This window comes from Cuculus canorus, chromosome 8 (genome assembly GCF_017976375.1).
Source record: "Cuculus canorus isolate bCucCan1 chromosome 8, bCucCan1.pri, whole genome shotgun sequence".
Lineage (NCBI taxonomy): Eukaryota > Metazoa > Chordata > Aves > Cuculiformes > Cuculidae > Cuculus > Cuculus canorus.
The window spans coordinates 3,056,418-3,073,899 of NC_071408.1; the positions used below are offsets into that span (position 1 = coordinate 3,056,418).

At 41.9% G+C, this 17,482-nt stretch overlaps 1 long non-coding RNA gene across 2 annotated transcripts in view; it reads left to right on the forward strand.

Moving 5' to 3' along the window:
- The window catches only part of LOC128852937 (uncharacterized), a 53,078-nt gene that overhangs the window by 25,729 nt on the left and 9,867 nt on the right, over positions 1-17,482 (forward strand). For both annotated transcript variants that reach the window (XR_008451090.1, XR_008451089.1), the window contains exons 4-6: positions 10,149-10,298; positions 10,545-10,683; positions 12,285-12,376. This is a non-coding gene — a long non-coding RNA (uncharacterized LOC128852937). The remainder of the gene's footprint in view (positions 1-10,148; positions 10,299-10,544; positions 10,684-12,284; positions 12,377-17,482) is intronic.

Genomic DNA, 17,482 nt, shown 5'->3' on the forward strand with positions numbered 1-17,482 from the left:
TTATCCCTTTTGGCAGCTTTTGATGAATTCCTGGTGCAGACTGTGGTGCTCCTGACTCAGTGCAGCCTCTTGTTTTCTTCTCACATATCTGCTTCAGAGAAACCGCAAGTGCCAGGAGACCCAGCTATTACAGAGTGCCGAGCTCCTCAGTTTTCTTTTTTGAAGACAGTGAAAGCTGCTGTTGTGTTAAAATCAAGAGGGACACGAGTAGCTCAGCTTCACTGAATTATTCTTGTCACCTACTGTCTGTCTTCTGCATTTGTATTTCTCTGAAATTTATTAAAACATGTCTGGAAGAGAAACGGTAGAAGGGAAAGTAACACATCTGGGGCTGTAGCAAATGCTGTTGTTTATACTTCATCTACTCTAGGCAAGACAGTAAAGGAATTTGAGCTCCTCACATCAGGGAGACTTTAGATGACATTGCATATCACGGCCTGCCTCTAAGGGGACACATCCTGCAAGCCTCATTTTCTAAATTTTATCTAATTCGCAAAAAAAGAAAAAAAAAAAAGAAAATACATGATCTCTATCTACAAATTAGGACTCGGACAGGACCTTATCTGGTGAAGGAAAGAATGGTCTCGTGTTTGTGATGTGGAGGAAATGGATTAAGTTCTTGTCCATCACAAACCTCATGTGACCTTTTATGAAACACGAAATTATCCTGTCTTTCATGAATTATCCTGTCTTCCCCCCCCATTTTATAGCAGCTTTAAACCGCTTGTGAAATGCGTATTTTGCTAGTTTAGCTGTAGTTGAAGTGTTTGTGGTTTTCCAAAGCACTTCAGATCGTTCAGCGTCGCCCTTCTTACTGCTCCCACTCAACTCAGAATGTCATTGTATCCCTAAGCCTTAGGGCACTCCCCAGGGCCGGCGTGTTCCTCTCGCTGGTGTGGTCATCTGAGTGTGGGACACGGCCCAAAGACAGGATCCTGAAAACAGTTGAAAAAATATGCTTTTTATAAAACCTGATCCATGGAAACCACACATAGAAAACTACCTGGTATTTTGGAGCCTACGGTTGTTCCCAGACTCTTCTGTATAGTGAGAAACTCTTCTTGTTACGTACTTGTTTTCTGCAGTTATGTGTAAACGGCAGAATCCGTATTTCCTCTCTACAGCGTGCAGACAGAGCGCTGCTGCTGTTTTTTCTTCTCCCGGCGTTGGGAACAGCGCGTGATCAATCTGATGTAGCTCATCTAGTCTTCAGTCTGGGACTTCGGTTGACTTCCCTGAGAAAATGAGTTGCAAGACTGCTAATCTCTTGTAGCCTTTTATATTCCTTGGAAAAGACCCTCAAACTGTTTTTTAACCAAGGAGAAAAAAAAAAAAGATGTGCGTTTACCCTTGTTTTGTAAGAAAGGAAAGAATTGGATGCTTGCATTAGCGAGGACAACACCCAGTTTAATTTATTTGTAGAGGATAAGAGGTTTGTGACGTTTAATTGCATAGTTAGTCATTAAAACATCTTTTGGAGGTGTCACTTTAAAGAAGGAAGCAGGAGGGATGGAGAACAGGAAGGCCTCCTGCCTTAAGACTTTCACTGACCCCAAGTCTTATTACTCATGTTAAATCCTAACTCTTTAACATTTACCTCGCAAAATGTCCTGTATTTTTCTGAAATGATTAGATTGACCAAAGAAATAGACGTCTATTTTATATGATGATACATTGTGAAATTAGGGTGGACAGGTGATAGACATTCTCTTTAGAAGCACTTGAGAGAGAAAAGTCATCAATGGAGAAACTTATAGGAAAATGTTAGCATAAGAATGAGTGGTTTCAAATAGCCTACTCATAAATTCAGGCTGGACTTCAGAAGTTTGCTCACAGATAGAGGAAATGAGGTTATGGAATGACTTTCCAATAATAAGAGAAAAAGCAATCAAGCAAGTTGTAAAAGGCAAAATAAGTTTTCTGCAGGCAGCTATGCCATAAAACTTGTAATTCCATCCGTTGCATGGGAAGTACCTCACAGGCCTGTGCTTCTCTCCTAATGGAAATTCCCAGATAAATGGAGTTGGGCCTATTGTAGCAGTATGGCATCCTCCAAAGACTCTTTTATTAGTAATTTTTTTTGGAGCAGAAGGAAATAGCCTTCTCCCAGGCATTTAGGAATCTCTGTAGATAAGCAGTGGGTTGGAGTGACCCTGCCTGGCCACCAGAATCCCACGCAGCTGCTCTCACACTCTCCACTCCCCAACAGGTTCTGGGGAGAAAATAAGATAAAATAAATTAAAAAGGCACTTGACAGTTGCCATCACAGGCCAAACAGACTCAATTTGGGGAAAAATAATTGAATGGGTGGCGAGTTAAAAATAGGATTAGGTGAAATGATGTGGAAACTCATGATGTTTTACATGGAAACTGCTTTTCTTCTAACCACTTGTCATGATTGACAAATAAAATAGAATAAAAAAGAAGCAGTCCTGTATATTTAAACTGGATTAGTGCTTGCTGTTCCATTTCAAATTAACTCCATCTTGCAGGGAGCCTGACAAGCCAAGGAGGCCATCACTGACAGTACTTTGTTTTTGTTGGTAGACTCCTATGAGTTATTTTTCCCTGGTGAGTATCTCGTTTGGTTTAACTCTAGGCAGTTAGGGAGAGCAATTGCGAGGAGACAGATGAATGCGTACAGAAAATGTTCATTAAAATATAGGTCTTTGCCTTGTTAGCCACAGAAGAGCAAGACGTAAGATTGTTTTTCTTTAGATTCTTTTCTTACAACCTATTAACATCCTCTCCTCTCTTTTTTTTTTTTAACTTTATCTTTCCAAAAAGTCAGCAGTGTGTTGAACGAGTGAAAACATTCTCCTTTAAAGGTCACACCACTCTTAGATTGACTTGGCTCTTGATTGCACTTGAGTTAGTAGTTTTAATTCATGTTAACTCCATTTGTTTTTAATTAAGCAATGTTTTTTAAGGAAAGGTAGTCCATCACTACTGTCAACAGGTAAGTTTTCCTCTTTAATATTGAGCCTTATATTTTAGTTTAACTGAGATAAGGCTTTGAGGGCGATTTACTCAGACTATAGATTTTTAAACAGGAATGCAAACTGTCTTCCAATTTGTAGTGGTGCAATTTAACCTAATAGCTTTCAAAGTGAATTGGAAAAGAAAGAGCTAACCTAGCCATATACCTAGTTGCATATTAACATACCAAGTATGAACTAGGTAGCAGGTGTGAATTAGGTAGAGTTTGTGTTTATTGACACCGACCCTATCCAATAATGTCAGCCTTCAGGACTGGTGTGCTGCTTCTTCCGTTCTTCCCATCAGAAAACTCCTCTGCTATCTGTGTTCACAAAATACAAGGTGAGTTAATCAAATACAAAGTTTAATACAAAGTTCAATAGGTGGTTCTGGCTCTTAAAAACCAGACAGAAACCCCAAAAAGCCAACAAAACCCCACACCATTTTGGGGTAAGCTCTGGGATTGCATTTGTCATCAGCTTAATTTTTCTTGTTTCCTAAAGTGCAGCAAAGAAGAGAGCATGGAGATAGTTGTCAGATCAATACCAGTATCTGTTGAATTAGCAGCAGAGCACCTCTTTGTGATAAAAGTGCTGGTATCTTTTAAAGATATCACCTTTCCTGATTGATGAGTGTTGTATGATGTGCATCGATGAGTTGGAATCCTTCACTTAACAGTGCTAGGAATGTAGCATTTCTTTCCTATCCTACATATGACTTGAGTGCTGCTTTAACAGTATTAACATTATTGTTTATTTTTTTATCTGTGCTGTTAATCACCATTATGTGATTAACACAGAGTACATTTTTGTGCAAAAAAAAAACCTAACAAAGAAAGTCCAGAAGAGGGTCCAGAATAGGGCTACAAAGATGATCCGAGGGCTGAAGCACCTCCCATACGAGGACAGGCTGAGAGAGGTGGGGTTGTTCAGCCTGGAGAAGAGAAGGCTCCCAGGAGACCTTAGAGCGACCTCCCAGTACCTGAAGGGGCTACAGGAAAGCTGGAGAGGGGCTGTTCATAAAGGCTGTGGGGATAGGACGAGGGGCAATGGGGATAAACTGGAGAGGGGCAGATTTAGACTGGACAGAAGGAGGAATTTCTTCACTCTGAGAGTGGTGAGGCTCTGGCCCAGGTTGCCCAGGGAAGCTGTGGCTGCCCCATCCCTGGAGGTGTTCCAGGCCAGGTTGGATGGGCCTTGGGCAGCCTGAGCCAGTGGGAGGTGTCCCTGCCCATGGCAGGGGGTTGGAACTGGATGATCTTTAAGGTCTCTTCCAACACAAACTACTCTATGGTTCTATGGTTCTATGAAGTGTAATCCTGCCTATAAAAGCTGCAAGTGAAAGGACAATAAGGATATTACAGAGTATTAAAACATTCAGGTTATATTTGACAGTGCAAGGCATATGAATTCTTAAATCTTTCCGAACTAGTGGTGATTAGGAAATATTATACATACATTTCTAAGATTTTTCTTTGTTTTTTTTTTTTAAATCCTTTCTGTCTTCTGACAGTTTAAGAGGAAATGGTAACAGTTGTGACTGGAATGCTAAGAAGTGAACTAGGCAGATCTAGTCGGTGGGATTCATTAGCTGGTTTTGCTTGAGTTGGATACTATCATTAGTGTTTTATGTATACTTACACAATTGATTTGGCTTGCTTTTAACTACACAGAACAGAATTTCCTATATATTTCTTTTTTACCCTTTACCTTGTTATTTCTCAGCAATTAAGCATCATTTCCCTATGCAGCAAAATCCTTTCCTTTTAAGCAGGGGATTCTGCTCAAAGCACCGAACTTGTTGTTATTTCGTGTGTTCAGTCCTTCTTCCCCCTTTGCTGTACTTTTTGATAATCAGTTCTTAGCTTCTCCTACTGCTTCTGAATAGAAGCCGTCTCTTTTGGAAAAAGTAATGAAAAGGAAATCAACAACAGTAATCAAACTGAATTATAGCAAGGCTCTGGCTTTCAGCTAGCAATTGCTACAGAAATTAGGCCCAATTCATTATACTGTATGCACGTGTAATTGAAATTTCCTTCCTTTTTTTTCCACAAACATGTTCCCAAAATACTGCGGATCTCTTATCCTTAATTAAGGGAGAAGCTCAACCTGAAACTCAAATTAATTACCAGACTTTCTTCTGAGCTGCAGGAGATTGCAGAAGAACTTGATGAGAACACCAATAAATACAATAGGTACCTGCATCTCCGTGCTCTTCCTTACGTCGTTCCTGCCAACAAGAAGCAGACGTAGCTGACAATACCTTGGGCTTGTTAGGGCTGTTAGGGAAAAATCCAAAAATAGAGTGGCTATGTGTTTTAGCATGAGGCCAAAATGGTTTTCTCTTTTCAGTTTGGCAGTTTGCTAGAGGCTTGCTTTCTTGCAGGCTCATGTTTTGAAGGGGAAATTTGCCTCCAGGAAAGCTGGGGAGGGGCTCTTGATCAGGGAGTGCAGGGACAGAATGAGGGGGAATGCTTGGAGCTGAAAGAAGGAATATTTAGGCGAGATACTAGGAAGAAATGTTTGGCTGTGAGTGTGGAGAGGCCCAGGTTGCCCAGAACAGTGGTGGCTGCCCCATCCCTGGAGGGGTTCCAGGCCAGGTTGGATGGGCCTTGGAGCCCCTGATCCAGTGGGAGGTGTCCCTGCCCATGGCAGGGGATGGGACTGGATGGGCTTTGACATCCCTTCCAACTCAAACCACTCTATGTGCCTATGATTCCGTGATTCTAAATTCATAGCCAAGGCCTTGTCTGTTTACAAGAGAAGCCCCATTGTCCTTAACTTTATGAGAAACAAATAGGAAGTGTTTTGTTCACTTAAAATTTTTCTTTTTTTTCTTTACGCCATTTTTCTTCCCTCCGAGTTAGCGCTTTACTCAAAAAGAGGTCTCCTTCACTTTTTCTCACAGTCACATTTCCAGTACTGCTACGGTTGTTTTCTGTCTGCTGTTTTGTGCTTGCACTTATACACCTTACTGTAAAAGAGCTGGAAGTTACTTCTAGCTTTTATATTGCGCCCCTGTTTTGTTCCCCTGCACTCTGCTGCTGCTGGTTGAACTTGTTCAGGTGTTATTGGCCCAGCAGGATCTTGTAGCCAGCTCCCCTTGGTTCCTTATGCAAACAGTGAATTGAAGAAGATGAGATTTTTGGTTTCAGCCAGGCTTTAAGCAAATTTCATCCCATTAATAACGCCCACCCCTATTAATCCTGTCTGTGGTGTCCGCAGTGGCAGCATGCTTAGTGTGTGTGCGCTAGCACAAAAGCAAAAAAAACCCATCTAATCATATAAAATCACCCCTCGTTTGGGTTTAGCAGTTTACATGCTTCGTGCTGGGTTTTCTGTCAAGGCATGTTTGCTCCAGTGAGTCCAGTTGTGTTTTGCCGCCTTTCAAACGTGCTTGTGGGGATTTTTAATTTCTTTTTCCTCTCTTCCTCTGGTTTCTTTTCTACCTGCCAGGGCTGGGCTGAGGGCTCTCTCAAAACAGCTGGTCACTCTGGGTATGCCTGCTGCTGGAATATTGCCAGGCTTGGCACCGCGACTGCTTCCCTGGGAGCTGATCCAGTGCTCCACCACCTTCTGGGTGAAGAACCTTTTCTTAATGTCCCACCTGACCCTCCCGTGGCATCTTCCTGCCATTCCCTCGGGTCCTGTCCTTGGTCACCAGAGAGAAGAGCTCAGCGCCTGCTCCTCCTCTTGTGAGGAAGCAATAGAATGCGATGAGGTCTCCCCTCAGTCTCCTTCTCTCCAGTTTGAACAGACAGGTGACTTCAGCCACTCCTTACACGGTTTCACTCTCTAAACCCTTCTCCAACTCCGTGCCCTCCTCTGGACCCCCTCCAGGAGCTTTAGATCCTTCTCATCCTGTGGTGCCCTAAACTGCCCCCAGTTCTCGAGTGGGAGCAGAGTGGGACAATCCCCACCCCGACCAGCTGGCGATGCCCTGCTGGGTGCACCCCAGGGCACAGCTGCCTCATGTTCAATTATATCAAAAAGGTTTTTTATATGAGTGATTCAATGAAAGAATATTTTAGTCTGCTGGTGCAATGTGTCCATCTGTGAGAGAAAGAGATGAAACTCGGCGTCGTGCGGTTTCCTCAGGACGGTAATCAACAGAATTCGTGTTTTGGAGGGAGAAAGGAGGTTCCTACTGATAAGAAAGGCTCTGTTTGATTCTAATCTATTTCACCTGTTGAACAATTATTGATGATTGTCATTAATAGTGCTTTGTTGCCGTGCTATGTAAAAGAGAATAATCAGCCCTGCATTAAGCTACATGTAAAAAGTCTGTCTTTATTTGCATGGTAATGAAGTACTGCCTGAGGTGTTAGAAGTAGAATCAATAGGCTAATAAGATTCTATGCAAACAATCTCAAGGAACAACTTGGTCTCACCCTTAGATAAAATGATTTGTTTGAAAAAGGAAAATACTTTAAAGTTTTTTTTTTAAAGAAGATGTATCCTTATATCAGTGCAAATTGAAACATGAAGAAGAACTTTTTTTTACCTTAAAGTATTACAGAAAAGAATTCTAATTTATCTACATGTAGTAGTAAATAATAACCTAATCGGGCCGATTCTTGGAAGAAGGGGCATTGTCTTGTACATCAGTTTCACTGTTTTTGTTGCTACTAATATTTAGCCTCAGGGATGGAGTATCTGGAAGTCCTCAGCTCAACACAAACCATCCTTTCGGGGATGAAAAAAAAGAAATGGGACAAATATTGCCTATAGCTTCTCTGGTAACACTCACTCACTTTGCAGCTGTGGAAGAGACCACTTTGCAGATGAAGAACTGACCATAAGGGTACAGTGTTTTGACTGAGATAAACATAACCACAACATTTTGGAAAAGAGTGGGGGTTTGTTTCTTAGCTTTATGTTGGTGCCTTTTTTTTTTTTTTTGTTAATTCTATTTTTCTTACAATGGCCTCTTTGTGTCTTTTAAGTGAAACAGAATTGCAGAGTGTGCATTTTTCAGCTGGGCTCTTTGGTTGAAAATTATGTTGTCGGTCAGGAGAGGGAACCAAGCTCTGTAGCGTGATGGAGAGAGGCAGAAAAACTGCAGGGAAGTGCCATGACCAAACGCCATTTGGCCTGCCTGGCCCAGCTAGACGTGGGTTAAGGCACAGGAAACCCGCTTCATTCTGTATTACCAGGACAGTTAGCGATGCGCAGCTCTAAGATTCTATATAAAGAAGTACAGAACTGTGAGTTCAACTGCATGAGGTAGTTAGAAACCTCACAGACTATGGGTTTCATCAACACACACACAAGTTGCAATGTAAACTCTGCTAATTTATTAGACAGACATGCAAAAAAAAGAGACTGAGCGAGGCACTATCAAGAACCCCATGCGAAAACAAGAAAAAAATTGGTAGAGGTAGAGCTAAATGATTCTCTTTTTCCATTCTCCCAGCTAGTTCAAGCATGAGAGAGAAAAACACATTTTTATCCAGAAATCTGCCCTCTTACCAAAAATCTTCATTCTTTTTGTGTAGGAAACAAAGCATTTCTATATATTTTCTCAAGCGCTCCAGTGCTTCTGAATGGCTTTGTTTCCATCAGCCAGTAGCCTGGGTGCAATAGGTGTCTGTCTCATAGTCTGAGACAAACTGAGATGGACTGTAATGAAAAGAGCAGTGAGAAGGGGAAGGCTTCAGGATGTACTTTTCCTTTCAGCTGCTCCTCACACGGGAGCGACAGAATCATAGAATAGTTTGGATTCAAAGGGACCTCAAAGCTCATCCATTTCCAACCCCCTGCCATGGGCAGGGACGCCTCCCACTGGCTCAGGCTGCCCAAGGCCCATCCAACCTGGCCTGGAACACCTCCAGGGATGGGGCAGCCACAGCTTCCCTGGGAAACCTGGGCCAGGGCCTCACCACCCTCATGGGGAAGAAATTCCTCCTTCTGTCCAGTCTAAATCTGCCCCTCTCCAGTTTATACCCATTGCCCCTCATCCTATCCCCACAAGCCTTTGTGAACAGCCCCTCCCCAGGTTTCCTGTAGCCCCTTCAGGTACTGGAAGGTCACTCTAAGGTCTCCTCAAAGCCTTCTCTTCTCCAGGCTGAACAACCCCAACTCTCTCAGCCTGTCCTTGTATGGGAGGTGCTCCAGCCCTCTCATCATCTTTGTAGCCTCCTCTGGACCCGTTCCAACAGCTCCATCTCCTTCTGATGTTGAGGATTCCAGAACTGGACCCAATCCTCCAGATGAGGTCTCCCAAGAGAGGAACAGAGGGGCAGAATCCCCTCCCTCCCTGCTTTGGATGCAGCCCAGGACACCGTTGGCCTTCTGGGCTGTGGGCACACACTGCCGGCCCATCTTGAGCTTCTCATCGATCAGCACCCCAAGTCCTTCTCTGCAGGGCTGCTCTCAGTCATATCAACCCCCCCCCCATCGTGTACTGAAATCAGGGATTGCCCCAGTCCAGGTGAAGGAAGTTCCTACTGTTTGTTGTGGGACCGGGCGTGTGCGGCTCTGAGTTGGTAGAGGTGCTGCTGAACCTGTGTTGTAGTGTCCTGTAGCAGAAGCACTTGAAACCTCCAAGTGTTGCCTTTATTTCCATGAACGTTCAGAAGTGGATGGAGCTAAGGGCTTGTGTTATCTTAAGCGAAATTTGGGTTGCGCAACAGAAATATGTCTTAATTGCAAATTTGACTCATTCTATGACTCGGAATAAGAAGATCTTGGGTGCTGTTCCCTCTTGTCTCAATAGATGTGATTCTCCATCTGTTTAAGAGACTCCATTCCTTCCTGAGGGCAATCATCCCTTCTCTAAGGCTGATAGTGCCCACAGTGAATGTTGCTCTCCCTCCACGTCACACGCTGCTTTTGTTAGTGGAAGAGAGAGAATTGTCCAAGGCATTTTAGGGTTAGGGGACTTTTGAGAGTGCTTGTCTCTGAAAAGATGAGCATCTCTCATCTCTATTACTTTGCTTTACTTAGAGATGCCAGAACTTTCCGGCCAAGTAGCTTCTATGTTTTATTCCAGGACTGAAAATGTATCTAATCTACCTGTTTTGCTAATGAATAGATAAACTGAATGAATTTGCATTGAAATAAAATGAGTTCTTGCTGAAAATGCTAATGAATCCCATCCCTTAAAAGAATAAAACAGAACTGCATTTGTCACTTATTGCTTTCTTTTTTCTTTCTGATGAAATCGAGCCCCCTGAGAAGAGGGCAAAGCAGCATTTCATGGCAGAGCACTTGTGAAATGTGCCCCATAGTGAGATGTGTCTACTTTGAATTTCGCTGGGATACTGCCAAGATGCTCTTTGAAAGACAGCGCTGCAAGAGAAAGGAGCACCCCTTGAGGTGAGCCATGCTTCATTTGACTTGAAGATTGCAAACTCTGCTTGGGAAAGCGACTTGACCAACCCTAACTGCTTTTGTCAAACAGAGTTGTTTCGGGGTGTGTGTGGTTTTGTTTAGAGTAGGGAAGTGGATGAAAAAGCTGAGGCTTTTTGTCTTCTAGGAATTTAATACTGTTGTCTCAGTCTGGGTGTTGTCTCACTGATTTCTTTTCACTCCCTTCCCTTCATCCACATCCATTGGCTCCAGACCAAGTGAGATCTGTGCACACGTGAGCATGAAAATACTACCCTGACACCGAGTGGAAAAGAAATCCAACAGTTCAAACAGGTTCCCAACTCTGCTGTCTCCACTGTCAGCACCGTCAACCACATTTCTGAAACAAAAGGTAGAGTACTTAACCCTTTTGGGCTGTCCCTGCTGTCACGTTTTAGTTGTGTGGAGGCAGAGAGCCAGATTCCACACCATGGGCTGTGCTTTCTAGGTTAATGATTAACCTTTTCTAGGTTTAGAGCCAGAGAACTGGAAAATTGGAGAGTTAAACAGATAAAAGGGAAAAGCATTTTTGGTCAGCACATTGTTTTCCATCAGCTCTTTTCGTAATTTTGTTTGCTGAAAACAACATAAGTTTTCAATTATGTATTTATAGGATTTTTAATTGAAAGGACCATTATTAAAACCATCTGACAAGCTAGATAAGGCTTTCTGTTTTGATTTTAACAGGTCTGCTGAAAACTTATGATATAATCTATAACTATTTATGAGTTAATTTCTTTCACTGATATAAATTTTTTTTTAATCTTTCTGCAAGGTCCTTCAGTTTCTCTATTGTGGAGCCCAAGGGAACCAGAAAATTAAAATCTAAGGCAGCGATCACAGTGAATTATAATTTTACTGTTTCCCATATGAAGAATTAGTTTCTTCCATTTCTCATTCTTGTTACAACCTTTGTCATGAGCATAAATTATCAAAATTTTCCATTATTTAATATTCCATGAAAATTCTAGTGGAAGGCAGACGGTTTGACCTCTGTGCTGCACTGCTTTCTGGTCTGGATTTCTTTTCCTATGCTGTTAACGAAAGAATAATCAAAACAGTTGACTTCTTGCTGTTCTTAATAGCAGTGACATTGAGACTTTTGAATCCTTAGATGTGGAGAAAGGTAGTGACAAAGGGTTAACCTGTGTGGGCTTTCCACTTCTCATGACTTGCTCTGATCTCTTGTATGGCCTCCAAAATGGAATTGAACTCACTCTGCTGTGGGATGGGGACAGATTAGATGCCTGGTGGCCATTCAAGTAATGACCTACTCTCTATTAGTTTATCATGAGTTTGGAGAAGAGTATGAAGTGGTTCTTGAGGGTAAATTCTGGTTGCACAGTTAGACTTTTCGTAGATGTGCTATAAACTCCTGTAGAAATCTAACTTGATCTTTGAGTTAACAACAAAATATCCAGTCTCAAGCCAGCTGTTGGTTTTGTTATGGATCTGGCTGGACCTGGCATAGGTTTCTATGAAACTTTGGAATAAGAAAAAAAAAAATTCTACTCCTTTAAAAGAGTAAGGTGGTTTTTTTAATTGGATTTTCCCTTTGCCCCCCAGTAATTTTCAGTGAGGAAGCACTGGCGTGTCACAGTCACAGATCTTTCAGTGAGGATGACCTAAGGCCCCCAAAACTCTGTAATGCTCAGCTGTGTTTGATGCTTCTTTCCTTCAAGTAAATGCAGTATATTGTTTTCTTTAGAAGTACAAAGAATCATCAGAATTGGGTTTTTTGCACATTCTCTTCAGCATCAGCTTATTTTCCTGTGTATGTACCACTGCCCTTTCCTGACTCTTAATTATATTATCCTGCTCAGTGTTGTATTTATATCCTTTCTAGAGAAGCAGTGGAAAATCTCCAAATGTTGTTGGCCTCGGTGGATGAATTTTCTGGGGTAGGAAGGTGATATTCAGGAACCAAGTATTTCAGTGACCGTCTTCTTTCAGATCGTGACGTAGGAGAAGAAAATGGAGAACAGCAGAGACAGAAAGGAGAAAGCAGTGCGAAAAATGCGGAATTCTGATACACCTAAATGAAGGTAACCAGATAAGGGGTCACAGTATTTGGCTAAGTCAAATTGTCCTTGTGCGGCCCCTCTGTTGAATGATATAAGAGGACTAAGTGTAAACTCAGCACATTAGAAGCCACAGATCAGCAAAAGCCGATCTCTTTGTGGTGTTGGTTGTCTCCTTCCAGCAGCCTTGAACCCATACAACACAAAAGCTCAAAGCTCTGTCATTATCATCCTTTGAAGCCGAACCATTTCTGCAGTCTCCCTGCACGCCAGCTCCTCTTCCCACTCCTGTTCTTCAGGCAAGTTGAAAGAGAGCAGACGGTGAAATATGGGCTCAAATAAAGAGCGGCTCCTGACTTTCTCATCGTGGGCAAAGGACAAGTAAATAATCCCTGCTATGGACATACCAGTACTGCCCTACTAAAACCTGACACATCATTTATACTCGGGAAATGCTGACTGCGTTGTGAAGCTACATTCAAAACCAGTTTGCCTGCTTCAGGGGCAAATTCTTTGAATAAAAGCTCTCATTCCTTACTTCTTTCACCGCATTTCCTATTGAGGCGATTCCGTTAGGCACTGAGGGTAGAATAACCTTCTCCAGCTATCTGTGCAACGACTTTAGCATAGCGGATCATTTATGGGAGACATTTGAGAAAGTTTGAAGTGCTATTTCCAGAGCGCTTCTAATAGTGTGGAGATACAGCTCGTTTTATAGGAAGCACGTTGTTAGTCGGTACAGCAGGAATTGAAGGATAATGAAGAACAATTGCAGAGTGAGGGAACGAGTTCATAAAGCACCATAAACCTTCCAGTTTCTAAGCCACCAGTTCTAACATGATCCGTTTGCTGAAAATAATCCATTTTAGACATGGAGTATTTTGTTGTGCAAAAATCTTGGAGAATATAAGAATTCCTCTGGGTTTTACTGAGATGCTTAGCACTGAGTAAGTGTGAAGCTGGTTTTTTCAGTCTGGGCAAAACGGTCCAAACATTTTTTCACCAAACTTGGAACTCCCATAACAGTGCCATAGCTGCTTTTTCATGTGCTTTGCATTATGTGCATGCTTAAGCGTTTCCTTGAAGATCCTTGTTTTCTGCAGTCCCGGCGTGCAGGTTTTGCTTATGGGGATAAAGTGATCAGCATTTAATTCAAAGCTGATGCATGTAAATGTGAAATTCCTACACAAAATAAATCTTCCCACTTTGCAGGAATAGGCGGTGATAGGTATCAGCTTATTATTCTGTGAGAGATCTTTGATAATCGTGTTTGTCACTCTAATTCCGGGGATTTAATTTTGGAGTAGCACCAAAAGGAAATCAATGTAAAACTTTGTGTTGAACTTCATAAGCAATCAGTATCCTAACTTCTTCTTAATTATACGAAGTTGGAAAACATTGGTTTAGAAAGATATTTAACATAAATGCCTGTAACAAAGCATAGAAAGATGACATCAAATGCAAAAAATAACAGACAAGACTTATCCGGAGAATGTTCCTCATTTGTGCTTTGTGGCAAAGCAGTGATGTTGTGTTTGTACTTGTGAAATTAGTGGTGTCATTGAATGTTTTAAGACTTGACCTACCTGATAAAGTAGTTTAATTGGAAAACAGTCCATTCCTCTTTAGGCTCTAAGGAATTAGGATAGTAGCTCTACTGCTGCGCCCCTGCGGAAGAAAAAAGAAGTCATGGCTCCAGTTCAGAGGAGTGTCTGAGCATGAGCTTCATTCTAAGCAATCCACTGGTGTCAATAGAGGTGACATATGCATAAAAGGTTTGCTGACTTGAGCCTGTGGGCAGTGGAGCTCATCAATAACAAAACTAAGTGGATTAAATAGAGGCTGTGCTTCAAGAGAGGCTGTACAAAAAAATCCCTACAAAACCCTCGTAGTAAAATTGAACGTGGTCCAGCACCTTCTTGAATAAGAAACTCTTCCTCGTGCGGTGCTGCAGTGTATGGGTTGAGATGGGAAAAGGATTGTGGGTTCCAGTGAAGGACTCAAAAAACCAATGGGATAACCAGGAGGTGGGTAGTGAGAAACACCTGGAGCCAGGTTTAAAGTGGAACTGCGATGTGGATCAACAGTGTAAGAGCTGAATGAAGTGGAGTAGGAGTTAATCCTCGTATTCAAACCATCCAGTCGCAGCATTTTATTAAAAAAAAACGGAGAAAGAAGCAAATAATCAATAGCAAAGAATGCAGGGAAAAATGGAACCCCTTGCTAGCCAAGCATGCAAATTTTTCCCGGAATATACCTTTAATCAGCTTTTTAAAACATGGAATAAAGCACCTGGCATTTCCCGCGGTTGGGGGGGAGCGAAAGGTAGAGGAAGATGTATTTTTTTGTGAGACAGGAGGCTATGAAGAGAGAATAAAATGCAAAAGCAGAGGTGAGGTCAAGCCTGGCAGATGCTTTTTCAGCTACGTATGAAAGCAAATGTGGAGAGCCATCACTCCCAGCAGGGAGCCTGGCTTCTGGGTGACAATGTTCTTATTAGTTCGTAATATGACACAACCCACTGACATGAAGGAGAGAGTGTCCAACAAGTGCAGGGAAGACACAGACACCTAAAGGGCATCAATTGCTGCAGCTTCTTAATCAGTGTGTGATATACTAAGGAAAATAAATGAAAGACTTGCAGGGAAAGGACAGGAAAATGTTAGAAGAGCTGCTCTCCTGGCATGGGGGAGGCTTTTAGCGCTTGGAGTAGACATTTAGTGACATTCCCTCCAACACCCGTCTCTATTTATGTGTGTGTGTATATATCTCTAGATAGATAAATAGATATTGAGAAATGTTATTAGAAAAGTCTGGAATTAATGTGAAAGGTTTTGCTTCAAATGTATGACTTGAATTTTAAGCTAAGCTCCATTTATTGTAGCGAATGCATAAGGAGAGGCGTTTTGAAGTGTGAGAAAAAGAAAAATCAATTCCAAGGAAATAAAGAGCAAGGGATTTCTTGGGAAAGAGGGAGAGTTACAAACGAGTGCAGCATCTGGGATCTGCAGAACCCCTTTTCAAATGGAAAAAGAAATATGGTGCGATTTATCCTGGCTCTATCTTAGCTCAAATCTCCAGTTTGGGCAAGAACAGATGTTAAAGAGTATTCCTGTCCTTTCTATAATTGTTTTTTAGGCTTTTTTCTTAGTCGATGGGCCACTCTGGATTAATGAACCAAAAGAACCCCAGAGTATGGGAATTTTCCCCTATTATAATACTGCTATAGAGGTTATTTATTGTTGTTGATTTCCTTTGATTTAATGCGGCAGTTATGCTAAATCTTTCTCCACAGATCCCCCTCTAAGTGCTCACCTCTGAGCCTCACCAAATTTTGATGAAAAGGCATGGAACAATATGTTTTCCACACAGCTGATTATAACCTGTAATTTCTCTTTTGCACGTTCTCTGTGAGCAAAAATGAGCTTTAGATTGGGACCTGCCTTGAATGTGGAGTTTAGAATTGGCTCGGTGGACATCTACAGCCTGACCAGTGTCAGCTGCTTCAGGTGGTCTTACCTAGGTTGGAAGGAAGAAGAAAAAAAGGTTTTTATTCTTTATTGCAGCCGCGAATCCCGGAGTTACTTTAAAGCTAAAACCTGTTATTTATTATTCTTGTAGCTTCTGCCTCATCTCCAATCTCAGAGTACTAAAGACACGTTCCTAAGGTATTCAGGCTTCCCAGCCTGCCCTGCTGCCACATATGCAGATCTGTTTCTGAAGATTAGCCCTGTGGTAATATTAAGATGGCTTATTTTTTCCTACCAGATTTGTTTCCCACCAAATTAATCTCAAAGGCCGTGGATTTTTACATTAGAACTACTCGTAGATCTGTGTTTCACTCCTAAAGTGATTCTTACTCTTCATCTATCAAGATTAATGTGACACTCTCTGTAATTTGTTCAAAATACCATCTTGCTCTGCTTGGTAATGATTGTTTTCAGGTTCCATAAAAGCAGAGAACTCCAGATCCCAGGGAAGTTGATGAGAAATTTGTAATCGAGTGGAAACCAGACTTCCAGCAAGATTGGTGAGTCTTCTAACAAAAAGAAGAGATTATTCTCGCTGTGAGTAAATTAAGTCCCTAACAGCTGGTTTAATATATATACTCGTCAGCTGTGAAAATAATGCAAAGGACAATAACACTTTCAAAGTACCTTTTTCATCTTCGTGAGGTTCCTGCTCACAGTTTATAAACAGGACAGGAAGGTCCCATCGTGCTCCCAGGTGAGATGGGGAGAGGAAGAGCCACCGGATGCCTCATCCCACCCCACCCCAACTCAGAAAAAATTAAGATTTCCATTTTGAAGGCATCAAGACGTACTAAAAATCTTGCTGAAGTGCTGGTTTTCTTGCCCAGGGGAGGAAGAGTTGCCCGTAATCTAGTTCCTTCCTGCAATAGGGATTTCTTTATTCATGGAAACAAAAGCAGTGTTAACGGTAGATTCCTTCCTTACAGATGCATCTGAGACTATGACAGAGGGTTAAAAAGGCCCTTTTAGAGGAGGCAGAATTCAGATCTGAGCATAGGACAACATTCAACCTATTTTTTATGTCCATGAAATATGTAAAATTTTGACATGCCCTCTTGTTTCCCCTTCAGGTCTATGAATCTACTCCAAACTCCTCATTTCCATTTTTACTCTTGCAAGAATCCCAAAATGCAGTGTATGGGCATAAAGGGAATCTTTACTTGTCATTTTATGCCCTTGAGGTATTTCATTTCAGAGGAGAAGACAGCAATAAATTAAATTTAGTATTATTCTCACTCTAATTCTTTTTTTAAATGATTTTTTTTTGCTCAGCTCCTGAGTGGAAGATCGTAGAGTTACACTGCTCTTAGTGTGAGAGCAGTAAGGTTGTTTCTGTGGGAATTCTGCAGATGGACAGGTTAATTCCTACACCATCAAAGCACTGTGGCTTCCTAAGCTGACTTGGGGAGTGAAATCTTGGCTCGTGAAAGCAGCAGAATGGGTCAGGCTGGAGTTTTGCATTTTGTTTTGTGACATTTTTGAGCCTATTGATTAAGACTCACTCTGAATTTGTAGGTCACTGCTTTTGGATTGTCCCTGTTGGGTAACAAAATGATAAAAGAACTGCACCACAAGCGCTGAGATTGCATTAAACTCA